General features: G+C 41.6%; 1 pseudogene; it reads left to right on the top strand.

Annotated features, from left to right (window-relative positions):
• Positions 1-4,337: 4,337 nt before the first annotated feature.
• On the top strand, positions 4,338-5,804 carry LOC106579668 (CCAAT/enhancer-binding protein epsilon-like; annotated as a pseudogene).
• The last annotated feature ends 10,184 nt before the right edge of the window (positions 5,805-15,988 follow it).

The following is a 15,988-nucleotide window of genomic DNA, read 5'->3' on the forward strand; positions in this document are numbered from 1 at the left end:
ACTGTAGTGCTATACAGTTAAATGAGAGGACTAAAACTACTGTAGTGCTATACAGTTAAATGAGAGGACTAAAACTACTGTAGTGCTATACAGTTAAATGAGAGGACTAAAACTACTGTAGTGCTATACAGTTAAATGAGAGGACTAAAACTACTGTAGTGCTATACAGTTAAATGAGAGGACTAAAACTACTGTAGTGCTATACAGTTAAATGAGAGGACTAAAACTACTGTAGTGCTATACAGTTAAATGAGAGACTAAAACTACTGTAGTGCTATACAGTTAAATGAGAGGACTAAAACTACTGTAGTGCTATACAGTTAAATGAGAGGACTAAAACTACTGTAGTGCTATACAGTTAAATGAGAGGACTAAAACTACTGTAGTGCTATACAGTTAAATGAGAGGACTAAAACTACTGTAGTGCTATACAGTTAAATGAGGACTAAAACTACTGTAGTGCTATACAGTTAAATGAGAGGACTAAAACTACTGTAGTGCTATACAGTTAAATGAGAGGACTAAAACTACTGTAGTGCTATACAGTTAAATGAGAGGACTAAAACTACTGTAGTGCTATACAGTTAAATGAGAGGACTAAAACTACTGTAGTGCTATACAGTTAAATGAGAGGACTAAAACTACTGTAGTGCTATACAGTTAAATGAGAGGACTAAAACTACTGTAGTGCTATACAGTTAAATGAGAGGACTAAAACTACTGTAGTGCTATACAGTTAAATGAGAGGACTAAAACTACTGTAGTGCTATACAGTTAAATGAGAGGACTAAAACTACTGTAGTGCTATACAGTTAAATGAGGACTAAAACTACTGTAGTGCTATACAGTTAAATGAGAGGACTAAAACTACTGTAGTGCTATACAGTTAAATGAGAGGACTAAAACTACTGTAGTGCTATACAGTTAAATGAGAGGACTAAAACTACTGTAGTGCTATACAGTTAAATGAGAGGACTAAAACTACTGTAGTGCTATACAGTTAAATGAGGACTAAAACTACTGTAGTGCTATACAGTTAAATGAGAGGACTAAAACTACTGTAGTGCTATACAGTTAAATGAGAGGACTAAAACTACTGTAGTGCTATACAGTTAAATGAGAGGACTAAAACTACTGTAGTGCTATACAGTTAAATTAGGACTAAAACTACTGTAGTGCTATACAGTTAAATGAGAGGACTAAAACTACTGTAGTGCTATACAGTTAAATGAGAGGACTAAAACTACTGTAGTGCTATACAGTTAAATGAGAGGACTAAAACTACTGTAGTGCTATACAGTTAAATGAGGACTAAAACTACTGTAGTGCTATACAGTTAAATGAGAGGACTAAAACTACTGTAGTGCTATACAGTTAAATTAGGACTAAAACTACTGTAGTGCTATACAGTTAAATGAGGACTAAAACTACTGTAGTGCTATACAGTTAAATGAGAGGACTAAAACTACTGTAGTGCTATACAGTTAAATGAGAGGACTAAAACTACTGTAGTGCTATACAGTTAAATGAGAGGACTAAAACTACTGTAGTGCTATACAGTTAAATGAGAGGACTAAAACTACTGTAGTGCTATACAGTTAAATGAGAGGACTAAAACTACTGTAGTGCTATACAGTTAAATGAGAGGACTAAAACTACTGTAGTGCTATACAGTTAAATGAGAGGACTAAAACTACTGTAGTGCTATACAGTTAAATGAGAGGACTAAAACTACTGTAGTGCTATACAGTTAAATGAGAGGACTAAAACTACTGTAGTGCTATACAGTTAAATGAGAGGACTAAAACTACTGTAGTGCTATACAGTTAAATGAGGACTAAAACTACTGTAGTGCTATACAGTTAAATGAGAGGACTAAAACTACTGTAGTGCTATACAGTTAAATGAGAGGACTAAAACTACTGTAGTGCTATACAGTTAAATGAGAGGACTAAAACTACTGTAGTGCTATACAGTTAAATGAGGACTAAAACTACTGTAGTGCTATACAGTTAAATGAGGGACTAAAACTACTGTAGTGCTATACAGTTAAATGAGAGGACTAAAACTACTGTAGTGCTATACAGTTAAATGAGAGGACTAAAACTACTGTAGTGCTATACAGTGAAATGAGAGGACTAAAACTACTGTAGTGCTATACAGTTAAATGAGAGGACTAAAACTACTGTAGTGCTATACAGTTAAATGAGAGGACTAAAACTACTGTAGTGCTATACAGTTAAATGAGAGGACTAAAACTACTGTAGTGCTATACAGTTAAATGAGAGGACTAAAACTACTGTAGTGCTATACAGTTAAATGAGAGGACTAAAACTACTGTAGTGCTATACAGTTAAATGAGAGGACTAAAACTACTGTAGTGCTATACAGTTAAATGAGGACTAAAACTACTGTAGTGCTATACAGTGAAATGAGAGGACTAAAACTACTGTAGTGCTATACAGTTAAATGAGAGGACTAAAACTACTGTAGTGCTATACAGTTAAATGAGGACTAAAACTACTGTAGTGCTATACAGTTAAATGAGAGGACTAAAACTACTGTAGTGCTATACAGTTAAATTAGGACTAAAACTACTGTAGTGCTATACAGTTAAATTAGGACTAAAACTACTGTAGTGCTATACAGTTAAATGAGAGGACTAAAACTACTGTAGTGCTATACAGTGAAATGAGAAACGTATCAATGACAATCTGATTGTGTGATGAATGTGTCTGACGACAGCACTGACCTGCTCACGGCCCGGTCTTGACGTCCCTGTGGTGGTGGATCTCTAAGGGAGCATCGCTGTACTGCTGCCGGAGCTTTTGGATCACAGAGCTAAGGAGGGCAGCACGTCTCTGCTTTGTATTTGTCTGCATCGTTCATGTCTCCTTCTGTGGGTCAGGTAAAGAAATATTATACATCATAGCCCTGGTTTTGTAAAATCACACCACAGAAATATGGCAGCTTTGGGAAGATTTGGGTATGGTTTTTAAGCGGGGATGAGTACATAAGATTTAACAGGAAGAGGAAATAGTGTTATATTGACATTACCATAGTGCATTGGAGCAATCTTGGGGGAACGTTTCTTGCCACTAGATGGCACTTTTCTTAGCGCCTTCAACCTTCTCCATTTTCACCCTCAGTCTTCTGATTCATTTAGCTTTGGAATTAAATAAGACATAAGGTGAAGACATTCAGAAGCGATAAGGAGCAATCAAGCAAAATGAACAATAATTATATAATTGTGTTCATCTTACACAGATTGAGATGCCAGGATATAGACTACACAGAACAGGACACCTTATGGACAGTACAGCTGATAGACAGGATATAGGCTACACGGGACAGGACACCTTATGGACAGTACAGCTGATAGACAGGATATAGGCTACACGGGACAGGACACCTTATGGACAGTACAGCTGATAGACAGGATATAGGCTACACGGGACAGGACACCTTATGGACAGTACAGCTGATAGACAGGATATAGGCTACACGGGACAGGACACCTTATGGACAGTACAGCTGATAGACAGGATATAGGCTACACGGGACAGGACACCTTATGGACAGTACAGCTGATTGACAGGACACCTGCTGGACAGGACACCACTATACTGGAAATAAAAATAAATAAAAAAAGAAGCAGACTACAACTATATAAAATATGCTAAATACATATAGTAAACTATAGAAAGTTATACAAAATAATTTACTTACAGATCTAAAACTGAATCCAGTCCTTCTAGAAAACATATTCCTCCACCCGAGTCATAGTGATCTTGGTCCAGGTTGCTCCCAGCATCTGTCTGACTCACTAAGAAATTCCTCCAAAGCTTCTTTCTCGGTATACCTGGCTATTGTCATCTTTTTACCCCCGTTAGGTAGTTCGCTTGGTTTTTCGCTTTCTTTTTAGATCCCTGATGAGCCATTTTTATGCTAAAGCGATGATAGAATTTGTTCAAAATATACTGAACAAAAATATAAACACAACAGTGTCAAAGATTTTGCTGAGTTACAATTCATATATGGAAATCAGTCTGCAATTACACATGGTCTGCAGTTGTGAGGCCGGTTGGTACTGCCAAATTCTGTAAAACGACGTTGGAGGTGGCTTATGCTAGAGAAATTAACATTACATTCTCTGGCAACATCTCAGTTGGACATTCCTTCAGTCACCATGCCAATTGCACACTCCCTCAACTTGAGACATCTGTGGCATTGTGTTGTGTGACACAACTGCACATTTTAGAGTGGCTTTTATTGTCCTCAGCACAAGGTGCACCTCTGTAATGATCATGCTGTTTAATCACCTTCTTGATATGCCACACCTGTCATGAATGCGCCTCTGCCTAGTCATGTCAAATCCATAGATTAAGGCCTGATTGAATTTATTTCAATTGACTGATTTCCTTATATGAACTGTAACTCAGTACAGCGTTAAATATCCCAGAATGTTCCTTTAAAGGTGCCCACATGTCACTTTTAAAATGTCGGAAAACATGTAATAATGGCAGGATGTGATGCTAAAAAGGGAGAAGTAAATTGAAAACAATATTTAAATAAATACCAGCCCATGTGTGGTGTAAAAGAGAGGTAAGTCAGTCAGTATTCTGGTGTATATATTGAAACACACTTACATAACCAACAACAATGTACCACTGTAGGCTGCGTGTGCAAAAAGACAGTTGCATCAGAAATGGAAATAAATGTTAGTGAATGTTCGCATTTAATGAATGTTTTATATTTTATAACATTTTGAAACATTAATTCACAATAGACGTGATGATTAATGTGTCTGGACGTGATTCTAAAATAAGTCTGAATCCCAAATAGTTGTCTGAGGCTCAGTCTTCTGTGATTCAGTCATCCTGCTTCTGTCCCAGTCACAACCTTCAGTCACATTACCACCCACACTACTACAACCCTGGCCTCAAAACCAGACCCATCCACCCCGGCACCCTTAACCAATCATATGCCCCAGATGGAGGGGATTCCATACAGCCAGTCGCTGGGGGCTCAGGGATTGGTCAGGACTGGCAGTAACAGAATAGCAGAGCAGATGATGGGATTGTCATACCTGTCCGACGCACCTTCCACAGAGACGACTGGCCAACAGAGTCTCATACTGCAACAGGTATGCGGATACTCCGCTATGTTTCTGTGTTCATGAGAATGCATAATGTTGCAGTTAGTTCAATGTTGAAAATATTTATATTTTCTTGCATCCCATTTTCTCCTTCTTAAAGTGAATGTTATTTCCTCCCTCCAAACCCTTACATTCCAACTCCCTCTCCTACAGAACTTTTCTCCCTTCCTCCCAGCCCCCCTGCGAAACCAAGTACACCATGGAGTATTGACTGCGGCGGGAGAGGAACAACATTGCTATGAGGAAGAGCCGAGACAAGGCCAGGCGGCACATACAGCTCACCCACCAAAGGGCTCTGCAGCTGCAAGAGGAGAACCACCGGCTGCAGATACTCGTAGGGAAAATCACCCAGCAATTGGACACATCTCAAACACATCTTGTCACAGCGTCACCTACGGCCCAGGGGTGAGAATGTAGCCAGGGAGTAGGGCTGTTGAGTGTGTTGGGGGAGTGTACATTACATTTGAATAATTTAGCAGAAGCTGCTATCCAGAGGGACTTACAGCAGGAGTTTAGTGGTTGAGAATTACAGCAAACTATTTATTGTTCAGTGAGGTTCTGTATGAAAACATGTTATTTTGTTGTTGGAAATTGTACATTTCTATACATTGAAACAGTCACATTCAGTTGAAGTCAGAAGTTTACATACACCTTAACCAAATACATTTAAACTCAGTTTTTCACAATTGCTGAAATTTAATCCAAGTAAAAATTCCCTGTCTTAGGTCAGTTAGGATCACCACTTGATTTTAAGAATATGAAATGTCAGAATAATAGTAGAGAATGATTTATTTCAGATTTTATTTCTTTCATCATATTCCCAGTGGGTCAGAAGTTTACATACACTCAATTAGTATTTGGTAGCATTGCCTTTAAATTGTTTAACTTGGGTCAAACGTTTCGGGTAGCCTTCCACAAGCTTCCCACAATAAGTTGGGTGAATTTTGGCCCATTCCTCCTGGCAGAGCTGTTGTAACTGAGTCAGGTTTGTAGGCCTCCTTGCTCGCACACGCTTTTTCAGTTCTGCCCACACATTTTCGATGGGATTGAGGTCAGGGCTTTTTGATGGCCACTCCAATACCTTGACTTTGTTGTCCTTAAGCTATTTTGCCACAACTTTGGAAGTATGCTTGGGGTCATTGTCCATTTGGAAGACCCATTTGCGACCAAGCTTTAACTTTCTGACTGATGTCTTGAGATGTTGCTTCACTATATCCACATCATTTTCCTGTCTCATGATGCCATCTATTTTGTGAAGTGCACCAGTCCCTCCTGCAGCAAAGCACCCCCACAACATGATGCTGCCACCACCGTGCTTCACGGTTGGGATGGTGTTCTTCGGCTTGTAAGCCTCCCCCCTTTTTCCTCCAAACAACGATGGTAAAAAGTACGATCTTTGTCCCAATGCGCAGTTGCAAACCGTAATCTGGCTTTTTTTATGATGGTTTTGGAGCAGTGGCTTCTTCCTTGCTGAGCGGCCTTTCAGGTTATGTCGATATAGGAATCGTTTTACTGTGGATATAGATACTTTTGTACCTGTTTCCTCCAGCATCTTCACAAGGTCCTTTGCTGTTGTTCTGGGATTGAGTCGCACTTTTCGCACCAAAGTACGTTCATCTCTAAGAGACAGAATGCCTCCCCTTCCTGAGCGGTATGACGGCTATGTGGTCCCGTGGTGTTTATACGTGCGTACTATTGTTTGTTCAGATGAACGTGGTACCTTCAGGTGTTTGGAAATTGCTCCCAAGGATGAACCAGATTTGTGCAGGTCCACCATTTTTTTTTCTTAGGTCTTGGCTGATTTCTTTTGATTTTCCCATGATGTCAAGCAAAGAGGCACTGAGTTTGAAGGTAGGCCTTGAAATACATCCACAGGTACACCTCCAATTGACTAAAATTATGTCAATTAGCTTATCAGAAGCTTCTAAAGCCATGACATCATTTTCTGTAATTTTCCAAGCTGTTTAAAGGCACAGTCAACTTAGTGTATGCAAACTTCTGACCCACTGGAATTGTGATACTGTGAAATGATAAGTGAAATAATCTGTCTGTAAACAATTGTTGGAAAAATGACTTGTCATGCACAACGTAGATGTCCTAACCGACTTGCCAAAACTATAGTTTGCTAACAAGAAATTTGTGGAGTGGTTGAAAAACAAGTTTTAATGACTCCACCCTAAGTGTATGTAAACTTCCGACTTCAACTGTACGTGCTTCCATCTGGAAGTATTCCAAGTGTTGACATATCTACAGGGTTAATCCTAAAGTCAACAAAGGTTGTGAGTCAAAGAACAAAACGTTCCAAGTGCTTTAATATTTTTTTGTCTATGGTTAAATGTGACACAGATTTCAGTTCACTATCTACCTACACTGTTTTCCTTTGGAAATTACATGGCAAGAGTGATTGAAGAATCTGATTACCCAATACTTTATATGATATCAAAAAGATTCACTGAAATAAGCACCACTAAGGCTGTTGTCACCAATTTTCTTGAAAGGAAAGAAATGACCAGTTCCAGAAATAACCTTGTTACCATGTTATTATTTAGTAGATATCAGGCAAAAGTTATGTAATTGTGCAATTCAATTTATTTTAATTAAGTATTTTGATGGCTATTTCTCAACATTCTGTGTTATATGACTTACAGTTAAAATCAAGGTACAAAAAGAGGGATTTAAAAACATTTTTTTTACAAACACAACATTTACAGTGCATTCGTAAAGTATTCAGACATTCTGTTACATTACAGCCATATTCTAAAATTGATTAATTTGTTTTTTTTTCCCTTTGTCAATCTACACACAATACCCCATAATGACAAAGCAAAAACAGGTTTGTAGAAATTTTTGCAAATGTGTTAAAAAATAAACCTCACATTTACATTTATACATTTACACATTTGTATTATTGGCTGTATGTTTGTTTATTCCATGTGTAACTCTGCGTTGTTGTATGTGTCGAACTGCTTTGCTTTATCTTGGCCAGGTCGCAGTTGTAAATGAGAACTTGTTCTCAACCGGCCTAACTGGTTAAATAAAGGTGAAATAAATTAAAAAAAAAAATAAAAGTATTCAGGTCCTTTACTGAGTACTTTGTTGAAGCACTTTTGGCAGCGATTACAGCCTCAAGTCTTCTTGGGTATGACACTAAAAACTTGGCACACCTGTATTTGGGGAGTTTCTCCCATTCTTCTCTGCAGATCCTCTCAAGCTATGTCAGGTTGGATGGGGAGCATCGCTGCACAGCTAATTTCAAGTCTCTCCAGAGATGTTTGATCGGGTTCAAGTCCGGGCTCTGGTTGGGCCACTCAGGGACATTCAGAGACTTGTCCCAAAGCCACTCCTGCATTGTCTTGGCTGTGTGCTTAGGGTCATGGTCCTGTTTGAAGGTGAACCTTTTCCCCAGTATGAGGTCCTAACCTGTTCCAGAGCGCTCTTCATCAAGGATCTCTCTGTACTTTGCTCTGTTCATCTTTCCTTCGATCCTGACTAGTCTCCTAGCCCCTGCCGATGAAAAACATCCCCACAGCATGATGCTACCACCACCATGCTTCACCGTAGGGATGGTGCCTGGTTTCCTCCAGACATGACGCTTGGCCTTCAGGCCAAAGAGCTACATCTTGGTTTCATCAAACCAGAGATTCTTGTTTCTCATGGTCTGAGAGTCCTTTAGGTGGCTTTTTGTAAATTCCTAGCGGGCTGTCATGTGCCTTTTACTGAGGAGTGGCTTCCTTCTGGCCACTCTACCATAAAGGCCTGATTGGTGGAGTGCTACAGAGATGGTTGTCCTTCTGGAAGGTTCTCCCATCTCCACAGAGGAACTCTGGAGATCTGTCAGAGTAACCATCAGGTTCTTGGTCATCTCTCTGACCAAGGCCCTTCTCCCCCGATTGCTCAGTTTGGCTGGGCGGCCAGCTCTAGGAAGACTCTTGGTGGTTCCAATCTTCTTCCATTTAAAAAGGTGCTGAATACAACCGGTGTAGACCTTACAGTGAAATGCTTACTTACAAGCTCTTAACCAACAATGCAGTTTTAAGAAAATACACCCCAAAAAAGTAAGATAAGAATAACAAATAATTAAAGAGCAGCAGTAAATAACAATAGCGGGGCTATATACAGGGGGTACCAGTGTCGAGGTAATTGAGGTAATATGTACATGTAGGTAGAGTTATTAAAGTGACTATGCATAGATAGTCCTGTATTAACGCTTTGCCTGTTTGACGGTTCATCGGCGGGCATAGTGGGATTTCTTATAAGCTTCCGGGTTAGAGTCCCGCTCCTTGAAAGCGGCAGCTCTACCCTTTTATTGTGAATGTTGCCTGTAATCCATGGCTTCTGGTTGGGGAATGTACGTACAGTCACCGTGGGGACGATGTCCTCTGCACTTATTGATAAAGCCAGTGACTCCTCAATCCCATCGGAAGAATCACGGAACATATTCCAGTCTGTGCTAGCAAAGCAGTCCTGTAGTTTAGCATCTGCTTCATCTGACCACTTTTTTTATAGACCGAGTCACTGGTCCTTCCTGCTTTAATTTTTGTATGCAGGAATCAGGAGGATAGAATTGTGGTCAGATTTGCCAAATGGTGGGCGAGGGAAAGCTTTGTAGGCGTCTCTGTGTGTGGAGTAAAGGTGGTCTAGAATTGTTTTTCCTCTGGTTGCACATTTAACATGCTGATAGAAATGAGGTAAAACTTCCCTCCATTAAAGTCCCCGGCCACTAGGAGCGTCGCCTCTGGATGAGCGTTTTCCTGTTTGCTGTTTGGTTCCCCTTTCTCCACTGGGATTCTCTGCCGCTAACCCTATTACGGGGGCTGAGTCACTGGCTTACTGGTGTTCTTCCATGCCGTCCCTAGGAGGGGTGCGTCACTTGAGTGGGTTGAGGGTCTGACGTGATCTTCCCCCCTCGGATTCGTGCTGTGGGTGAGATCTTCGTGGGCTATACTTGGCCTTGTCTCAGGGTAGTAAGTTGGTGGTTTGAAGATATCCTTCTAGTGGTGTGGGGGCTGTGCTTTGGCAAGGTGGGTGGGGTTATATCCTGCCTGGTTGGCCCTGTCCGGGGGTATCGTCAGACGGGGTCACAGTCTCCCAACCCCTCCTGTCTGTCTCAGCCTCCAGTATTTATGCTTCAATAGTTTACAGTGAGGGAAAAAAGTATTTGATCCCCTGCTGATTTTGTACGTTTGCCCACTGACAAAGAATTGATCAGTCTATAATTTTAATGGTAGGTTCATTTGAACAGTGTGAGACAGAATAACAAAAAAAAAGAAAGAAAAACGCATGTCAGAAATGTTATAAATTGATTTGCATTTTAATTAGGGAAATAAGTATTTGACCCCCTCTCAATCAGAAAGATTTCTGGCTCCCAGGTGTCTTTTTATACAGGTAACAAACTGAGATTAGGAGCACACTCTTAAAGGGAGTGCTCCTAATCTCAGCTTGTTACCTGTATAAAAGACACCTGTCCACAGAAGCAATCAATCAATCAGATTCCAAACTCCACCATGGCCAAGACCAAAGAGCTCTCCAAGGATGTCAGGGACAAGATTGTAGACCTACACAAGGCTGGAAAGGGCTACAAGACCATCGCCAAGCAGCTTGGTGAGAAGGTGACAACAGTTGGTGCGATTATTCGCAAATGGAAGAAACACAAAAGAACTGTCAATCTCCCTCGGCCTGGGGCTCCCTGCAAGATCTCACCTCGTGGAGTTGCAATGATCATGAGAACGGTGAGGAATCAGCCCAGAACTACACGGGAGGATCTTGTCAATGATCTCAAGGCAGCTGGGACCATAGTCACCAAGAAAACAACACACTACGCGGTGATGGACTGAAATCCTGCAGCGCCCGCAAGGTCCCCCTGCTCAAGAAAGCACATATACATGCCCGTCTGAAGTTTTCCAATGAACATCTGAATGATTCAGAGGACAACTGGGTGAAAGTGTTGTGGTCAGATGAGACCAAAATGGAGGTCTTTGGTATCAACTCAACTCACCGTGTTTGGAGGAGGAGGAATGCTGCCTATGACCCCAAGAACACCATCCCCACCGTCAAACATGGAGGTGAAACATTATGCTTTGGGGGTGTTTTTCTGCTAAGGGGACAGGACAACTTCACCGCATCAAAGGGACGATGGACGGGGCCATGTACCATCAAATCTTGGGTGAGAACCGCCTTCCCTCAGCCAGGGCATTGAAAATGGGTTGTAGATGGGTATTCCAGCATGACAATGACCCAAAACACACAACCAAGGCAACAAAGGAGTGGGTCAAGAAGAAGCACATTACGGTCCTGGAGTGGCCTAGCCAGTCTCCAGATCTTAATCCCATAGAAAATCTGTGGAGGGAGCTGAAGGTTCGAGTTGCCAAATGTCAGCCTCGAAACCTTAATGACTTGGAGAAGATCTGCAAAGAGGAGTTGGACAAAATCCCTCCTGAGATGTGTGCAAACCTGGTGGCCAACTACAAGAAACGTCTGACCTCTGTGATTGCCAACAAGGGTTTTGCCACCAAGCACTAAGTCATGTTTTGCCGAGGGGTCAAATACTTATTTCCCTAATTAAAATATAAATCATTTTCTAACATTTTTCACATGCGTTTTTCTGGATTTTTTTGTTGTTATTCTGTCTCTCACTGTTCAAATAAACCTACCATTACAATTATAGACTGATCATTTCTTTGTTAGTGGACAAACGTAAAAAAATCTGCAGGGGATCAAATACTTTTTTCTCTCACTGTATGTGTCGGGGGGCTAGGATCAGTCTGTTATATCTGGAGTATTTATCCTGTCTTATCTGGTGTCCTGTGTGAATTTAAGTATGCTCCCTCCAACTCTCTCTCTCTCACTCTCTCTCTCTTTCTTTCTTTCTCTCGGAGGACCTGAGCCCCAGGACCATGCCTTAGGACTACCTGGCCTGATGACTCCTTGCGGTTCCCAGTCCACCTGGTCATTTTGCTGCTCCAGTTTCAACTGTTCTTCCTGTGGCTATGGAACCCTGACCTGTTCTCCGGATGTGCTACCTTGTCCCGGCCCTGCTGTTTTCGACTCTCTCTCTCTCTCTCTCTACTGCACCTGCTGTCTCTAACTCTGAATGATCGGCTATGAAAAGCCAACTGACATTTACACTTGAGGTGCTGACCTGTTCCACCCTCTACAAACACTGTGATTATTATTATTTGACCCTGCTGGTCATCTATGAACGTTTGAACATCTTGGCCATGTACTGTTATAATCTCCACCCGGCACAGACAGAAGAGGACTGGCCACCCCTCATAGCCTGGTTCCTCTCTAGGTTTCTTCCTAGGTTCCTGCCTTTCTAGGGAGTTTTCCTAGCCACCGTGCTTCTACATCTGCATTGCTTGCTGTTTGGGGTTTTAGGCTGGGTTTCTGTATAGCACTTTGTGACATCGGCTGATGTAAAAAGGGCTTCATAAATACATTTGATTGATTGATTATGGCGGTACACAGCTCATTGAGCGTGGTTTTAGTGCCAGCATCGGTCTGTGGTGGTATGTAGACAGCTACGAAAAATACAGATGAAAACTCTCTAGGTAGATAGTGTGGTCTACATCTTATCATGAGATACTCTACCTCAGGCGAGCAAAACCTCAAGACTTCCTTAGATATTGTGCACCAGCTGTTGTTCACATATATGCATAGGCCCCCGCCCCGTGTCTTACCAGAGGCTGCTGTTCTGTCCTGCCGATGGAGTGTATAATCCGCCAGCTGTATGTTCTTAATGTCGTTGTTCAGCCATGACTGTGAAACATAAGATATTACAGTTTTTAATGTCCCGTTGGTAGGATATACGTGCTTTCAGCTCGTCCTATTTATTTTCCAGCGATTGAACATTAGCTAGCAGGACGGAAGGCAAGAGCAGATTAGCCACTCGCCTGATCCTCACAAGGCACCAGGATCTTTTTACACTAAATCTCTGTTTCCTTCTCCAGCGAATCACAGGGATCTGGGCCTGGTCGGGTGTCTGTAGTAGTATATCCCTCCCGTCCGACTCATTGAAGAACTCTTCCTCCAGTTTGAGGTGAGCAATCGCAGTTCTGATGTCCAGAAGCTCTTTTCGGTCGTAAGAGACAGTAGCAGCAACATTATGTACAAAACAAGTTACGAACAACGTGAAAAAACAAACAAAATAGCATGGTTGGTTGAGAGCCGATAAGATGGCAGCCCTCCCCTCCGGTGCCATCATGACTCATGATGATGGAGGCCATTGTGTTCTTGGGGACCTTCAATGCTCCAGAAATATTTTGATACCCTTCCCCAGATCTGTGTCTTGACACAATCCTGTCTCGGAGCTCTATGGACAATTCCTTCGACCTCATGGCTTGAGTTTTGCTCTGACACGCACTGTCAACTGTGGGACCTTTTATAAACAGGTGTGTGCCTTTCCAAATCATGTCCAATCAAGTTGTAGAAACATCTCAAGGATGATCAATGGAAACAGGATGCACCTGAGCTCAATTTCGAGTCTCAAGCAAAGGGTCTGAATAGTTCTGTAAAAAAGGTATTTCTGTTTTTTATTCTTAAAAAATTTGCACAAAAAAAAAAAAATATGTTTTTGCTTTGTCATTAAATGTTTTAAAAAAAAAATCAATTTTAGAATAAGGCTGTAACGTAACAATGTGTAGAAATGGAAGGGGTCTGAATACTTTCCGAATGCACTGTAAATCTACCCAAAACATTGACAATTTCTCTCAACCAGTGGCATATGGGCATTTTTGGTGAGCGCTGATGCCCTTTGATAAGCAGTGCCCACTTTGTCAAAGGCAGGCCCACAAAATATTTTACTTGTCCATTCCCAGCGCGCCTCTCCAGGGTGCTGTTGGAGACGCATCTCTGCAGCCCTCCACCAACATTCCATCAGAAAAATAATCTAACATCAATCATGTAGCAGAGAGTATAAGGTAGAAAGAGTATGTGGCCTTTTCTGTAGCCTACAGGCTAGAGATAACATGTATGACAATGTAATGAGACAGAGCCTTTTTTACATCATGCAGCTTTCTCCAATCAAATAGCCTAACCTAAATGGCACTAAATCAAATAAGAAATGCACTGTCATGTTAACAAACAACATATCCTAAAAACAGGACAGGACAAAGTGAAATGGACAATATGGAATGGACAATCACAACTGTTGTTCAGGAGTTTCACCCCATTTTCATGATCAGTGGTTTCAAGTTGGTATCTGTCAATTTTTTGACAAGCTGATCATAGTGAAAAATAAATACTTCTGCATTTCCCACTGTGTAAACACATTGCAAATAGGCTCGATATAACTCCTGATAAAGTTGGGTAGCTGATATTCAGAACTTAAATAGCCAACTTGATTAGTCACAGGAATCAGGACTAATAAAGCCAATGCAATGGCCTGTTTTACAAATGGTGGGCATTCATAGAATTCCATTGCGGACCGACATAGTAGGCTACACCCCAGTAAGTACTTATTTAATTATTTTTTTAATTTATTTTTTTTAAACTTTTACCCCTTTTTCTCCCCAATTGGTAGTTACTGTTTTGTCCCATCGCTGCAACTCCCTTACGGACTCGGGAGCCATGTGTCTGAAACACAACCCTGCCAAGCCGCACTGCTTCTTGACACAGTGCTCGTTTAACCCGGAAGCTAGCCGCACCAATGTGTCGGAGGAAACGCCATCCAGCTGGCAACCCAAGTCAGCTTGCAGGCACCCGGCCCGGCACAAGGAGTCACTAGAGCGCAATGGGACAAGGAAATCCCGGCCAGCGAAACCTTCCCCTAAGCTGGATCGAACCCAGGGCTGTAGTGACGCCTCAAGCACTGTGATGCAGTGCCTTAGACTGCTGCGCCACCATGAGCTGACATCTTTTTTTAGTCCTGTCCTGATGTCATTTTTCGGTGTTTTACAAACGGTAGGTTTACCACATAGATGGGCATTCATAAAATTACATTTCAGGCAACACTGTAGGCTACAACTCATTAAGCACGGACCGACTCTGACGCCTTTTGGACATCTTTTTTTTGGTGCAGTTCCGGACCGGCCTTGATTTCCACATCCACAGACATTGGTTTTTGGTGCGGGCCAAATCTGTTTGGCTCAGATTTTGTCCGGTCTGGACAAGCCATGATTTGGCCCAAACATAGATATCTATAAATTACTTGTTTTTACATTTCATTCAGAACCAAAAATGAGCCTGATTTCAACATCCGGAAAATTCATATTTTCAACTTTCATTCAGAACCGAAAATGTACCTGATTTCAACGTACAGAAAATCCATATTAGACGTCTTTTCAACTTAATTTTGCTTACTGGGACTATTCTAGTTTTGCAGGGAGAGGCATTTTTTGGTTTCACCTATGGCAGCAGAATGTCAGGGACCAGCTCTGACCCCAGTGCAGCCATCAAAAGCGTGTACCAACGGTATGATCCTAAGTGATTTATATAGCAGGGGACACACTTAAAGAAGGAACGGGTAATTACATGACCTAATGAGCACTTTATGATATCTTCAAGAGGTTCAGACGTCTTAGTGTACGTTTTTGGATGGACAATCGCAGGGACCTGTGTTCGAGTCCTAGTCAGGCTACTCCCCTGAATTTGCTACATTGGTGTCAGAAGTAGGACGGCACAGTGTGCCCAAGGGTAGAGGCACGAAGGGAATATCTACAATATGCTCTCCATGCAAATGACAAAATAATCTGGACAGTCCATTTATAATACAACGCACAATGCGCGCTCTTTCAACCTTGAGAATAATCTATGATGTATGGCCCCACCATGCGGCAGATGACTCAATTTGCAGTGAAAGCTGGGGACGTCTCCTCAACGATTACACCCGAT

The sequence above is a fragment of the Salmo salar genome, chromosome ssa19 (genome assembly GCF_905237065.1).
Source record: "Salmo salar chromosome ssa19, Ssal_v3.1, whole genome shotgun sequence".
NCBI classification, from domain to species: Eukaryota; Metazoa; Chordata; class Actinopteri; order Salmoniformes; family Salmonidae; genus Salmo; species Salmo salar.